General features: G+C 28.8%; 1 long non-coding RNA gene across 2 annotated transcripts in view; it reads left to right on the top strand.

Moving 5' to 3' along the window:
- LOC137623688 (uncharacterized) overlaps window positions 1-5,000 on the top strand; it is a 272,087-nt gene that overhangs the window by 108,902 nt on the left and 158,185 nt on the right. Inside the window, exon 1 of one of the 2 annotated variants that reach the window (XR_011040615.1) lies at window positions 2,941-3,013. The exons of the other annotated variant lie outside the window; for it this stretch is intronic. This is a non-coding gene — a long non-coding RNA (uncharacterized lncRNA). Of the gene's footprint in view, window positions 1-2,940; window positions 3,014-5,000 lie in introns of those variants that run through there. 2 annotated transcript variants of the gene reach the window in all.

The following is a 5,000-nucleotide window of genomic DNA, read 5'->3' as shown; positions in this document are numbered from 1 at the left end:
ATATATCCATATATATACATACATATATATATATGTATATATATATATATATATATATTTCTATATATTTACACATATATATGTATATTTCTCTCTCTCTCTCTCTCTCTCTCTCTCTCTCATATATATATATATATATATATTATATATATATACTGTATATATATATATATGTATATACTATTGTATATTAGAGAGAGAGAGAGATAATATATATATATATATATATATGTATATATATATATATCATGTATACATATATAGTGTAGTTATATTATGTAAATATTTATGTGACTGTGTATGTATATAGGGATGCATGCATGCATGCCCACTTCCCCCTTTTTACCCTCTTTCTGTTCATAGCTCCCTCAGAGTGGATACTCATTATGGTATGATAATAGTAATGATAATTATGGTCATTTCTGAAGTTTTGTTCATGTAGCTCCATAGGAAAAAAAAATATAAACTTATTGTGGGACCTGTATGTAGTTTTATGTATGAATCCGAAAATTAAATGTATACACATCAGGCATGAAATAATTATATCAAATTGGATGATTGCTTTAGAATATTTTCTCTTCAATAATCGATGTAAAAAAAAATTGTCCAGGGTCCAATATAGCTTGAATGAAAATTATGAATAACCTTCTTTTAGTATCACGTGCACAGAAACCTAAAAGAACTAATTGTATTGTAGGATAGTGATTACTGTAACAGCACTTCTATAAAAAATGTAATAAATAATATACACGAATTAGTGTTAAAGATTTAAGTAATGGCAAACGGGTTTAGGTGTTCCATAGAAAGATGGCAATCAGATCTTGTGCTCTGGGAGGCAATCTCAGCCTAGTGGCAAGAGAGTTTTTTGTGTTTTTTTTTTTTTCTCCGGCCCCGGCTTGTTTTACCTAAATGTGGCACTCAAGTGCCCCAACAGCTACAAATTTTAAGGGAAACAAAAAGATTAGTTGAGCAAAATTAGACCTGGTGTGGACGCCACTAGTATAATTTTCAGTAGAATCAAATTTTAGAAAGAAATAGGAAGTTTTGAGTTATAAAGTCATTATATTATGAATAAAAAAAAAAAAAAAAAAAAAAAACTCGTTAGGCCTCTCTAAACTAAAGTGCTGTATCAGATTGAGGATTATTTTATAAATCCCCCAATATTGAAATGACCAAAAATTTGCATAGTGAAAATAAAATGTTTTCAAAGCCAGTGCTTTAGATAAGGAATGATGATCAACCATGAGACTAATCGTAAACTCAAACTTATGAAAAATTAATATTAAAAAAGTATGTGGTGATTACAGAAAGGTTTTATGCAGAACATTTCGATGTAGAAATGAAATGGGGAATCGGAAGAGTTTCCTAATGTATAATTTCCTCAGGAAATATGATGGCGCAGAATATGTTGTGAATACAGAAGGAAGGATTTCTTCAATATTCTTTTTCCATAAATGAAAAATAAAAGAGGAGAGGGGTAAGAATAGGAAAAAAAGAAAATTTATTGCTCTGAAAATAAAAGAAAAGGGAGCAATGGCAAATGCCGAAATATTTCTATCTAGTATAAGGAATAATTCAATTGAAAAAGTAAAATGGAAATGGAACCAATAGCGCTTAACCCCAAGAAAGGGGAACTAGGTGGACCTTGTGGAAAAAAGGGTAGAGATGATATAAACCATTTAGGAATTGCAGTAACTATGATGAGTGACAAGGATATTTTCTAAAGTTTGAAAGAAAAATACTGGAAAGCTAGTATTGAGGTCCATTTGCTAGGACCTTTGTATAGAAAATGGAACAAACAATGTATAGGCTATGAAGAGATAGAGGGTCGTTTTATAATTGTTATTTTGTAGGTTACTTAGAAAGAAAATAAAAAGAAAAAATCCTTGACATTATTAGTACTTAATGCCAGAATATTATAAATCCATTAAGTTATAAAAGTTACCAATCTCAACGGTAAAGATAGAATAAAGAAGTGAAGTATCTATTATTAATGATTAGACAGGAATTTAGTTGCATTGTTAATGGATAAACGTCTCTCTCAGATAGGAATCAGTGTTCCAGTTCTGACGTTTTATAATTATTAGGCCGTGCGAAAAATATTGATGATTTAATGATAGTTTTTTTATTTCCTTTTCACATATATAGTGATTTGATGATGATAATGATAGTAATAGTAATAATAATGAAATAATAATAGTAATGATGATGCCACCTTCTAAGACAAATAGGTACCCATACACATAACATAACCTTGCACTTAGAAAGATTTTACCCCGCTAAATTTTCTTTTCATTATTATTGCTTTTTGAGTATCGTAATGTCTGGTTAGGTTTTAACGGAGGAATAGGTTCAGATTGTCTAGGAATATAATTTTTGTATGTATTTTATCCTAAATGACTTAACAGGTCTGTTTTAATTTATCCATATTAATATTCATAGTTCCATCATCCTGTTTAATATTTACCCACATTATATTACTCTTGCTCACATTCCAACGCTTAAAATTTCACCAGTTTTCGCATGTTCTCTTTGCTATCACCAATCAGAAAAATATCGTCTTAAATCATAACACCCACACACACATATATATATATATATATATATACTGTATATATATGTTTGTGTGTGTGTGTTTTTATGCACATACAGTACACATACACACCATAGACTAGTGCGTAATAGTGAATAAGCGAAAATCATCCTAAAAAGTATATCTGAATATTTTAGTTCGTCCGATGTGTTCCTGATGCTGTAATCGAACAACTGTGATAAGATATATTTGCATCTCCCCTTTCTCTCTCTCTCTCTCTCTCTCTCTCTCTCTCTCTCTCTCTTTTTGCATCCCTCCCTCTTTCTCGCTTCTCTCTCTCTTCCTCTCTTTCCTTGCGTCCTCTCCCACACATCCCCTTCTCATCAACTCAACGCAAAATGTGTTTTGTGAAAACAGTCGTCCATTCTCACTGTCGACGGTCAAAGCTAAGAAGTGGTCATCTCTGCCACTTGATTTTGTGTACGTGTGTGTGTGTGTTTTTCATCGTGCAGTTTCGAAAGAAAGCATCCGTGTGTCACGTTATCTCTGCCCCAAAATGCACGCATTAGTCGTGATGGACAGACATACACTAGAGTATTGGCCGCCTCTCTCTCTCTCTCTCTCTCTCTCTCTCTCTCTCTCTATATATATATATATATATATAATAAGCTTCAAGTATGCGCTTCACATTCATAACATATAGTGCAGAGATTTTATATGTAAATTTATGCATTGAATTTATACATGCATCTATAAATGAGTATAAATTTCATCGTCATTTTTCATTTTAATCTATGTATTTCTTTTACAATGTAACTCGCAGGGCTATTTATGGATTCGGTGTATATTTACATGTCCAAGCAAATGAAAGAATCAAATGGAAATAGTCTCATATATTTTGCTCTTTTAAGTATAAATGTGTATAAGGAGCACTATAATTGTTGTCACATATGTATGTACAATATACCATATATGAACGCACATAAAAATGTATATGTATATATATATGTGTGTGTATATATGTATATGTATATATATGTGTATACATATATAAATATATATATATATATATATATATGTATATGTGTATATATATGTATATGTGTATATGTATATATTTATATATATATAAATATATATATATATATATCTATATATATATATATATATATGTATGTGTATGTATATGTATATATATATATGTGTATATATATAAATATATATATAAAATGTATTTGTTTATATATGTATATGCATATAATATATATATATATATATATATATGTATATGTATATATATGTATATGTATATATGAATATATATATATATATATATAAATGTATTTGTATATGTATGTATATGTATATGTGTATGTATATATATAATGTATATGTATATGTGTATGTATATATATAATGTATATGTATATGTGTATGTATATATATAATGTATATGTATATGTGTATATATATAATGTATATGTATATGTGTATGTGTATATATATAATGTATATGTATATATATATATATGTATTTATATATATACTGTATATGTATGTATGTATATTTTTATACTGTATATACAATTAGGTACATATACAGCATATTATTTAGTGGTTATTTTCAATATAAAGTAGACTAGCCTTCAGAAGTTCTTTGCCATTGACAAATTTTATTGCATTTAACATAGTATGTAATGTAATTTTCACCTAAAGATAATTGTTTTACGGTCAATGACGTTTAAAAAGATGAAATAAAAGGTAATTTTGGTCATGAAGTTTGAAATCAGTTCGGAAGGAGTGTATGGCGTTGCTTGTAGAAAGTCTATGGGATTTACTCATAATTATTCACATGAAGCATCTTCGTTTAGAAGAGTCATGGAAGAATTACTGAATTCTGCTTCAGTCTGCGTACAAGTATGCATCGGACGTTTAACGTCGAGGTAGGGTTTGTTTTTTGTTGAAAACCATTATTACACTTTGCTCTCCTTTGCAGAAATAACCGTCACATCTTAAAAGTTGAGGTAAATTTAAAAGTTGATAGATACATTCTCTCTCTCTCTCTCTCTCTCTCTCTCAGAGAAGTTCATCATATTAAGTAGTCAGAAAAGCACACTATACGCCCGTTCACTCATATGCAGTATATGCACATACACACAATATATATATATATATATATATGTGTGTATGTAAATATATATATATATATATATATGTATATATATATATATATATATATCCCCATTGATTTTTCAGCTCCTTGCTTTCCCCTAGTTTTTAGAACCTTTATGACGTGTTCTTCTCGCATGAAATAATTTTAATCATGATAACTTTTTTTTATATGCTCAAATAGGTTATACACCAATTCATTTGTGTCCTTATAGGATGTAATAAGAGTATATATGGGTAAAGGATTGGAAGTTTATCGAAAGATAAAAACAGTTGTTTTTTATGCAAGGAAATAAAA

Source organism: Palaemon carinicauda, chromosome 30 (assembly GCF_036898095.1).
Source record: "Palaemon carinicauda isolate YSFRI2023 chromosome 30, ASM3689809v2, whole genome shotgun sequence".
In the NCBI taxonomy this organism is placed as follows: domain Eukaryota; kingdom Metazoa; phylum Arthropoda; class Malacostraca; order Decapoda; family Palaemonidae; genus Palaemon; species Palaemon carinicauda.
The sequence above is the reverse complement of the archived record's forward strand: the minus strand, read 5'-3'. Positions and strand labels throughout refer to the sequence as shown.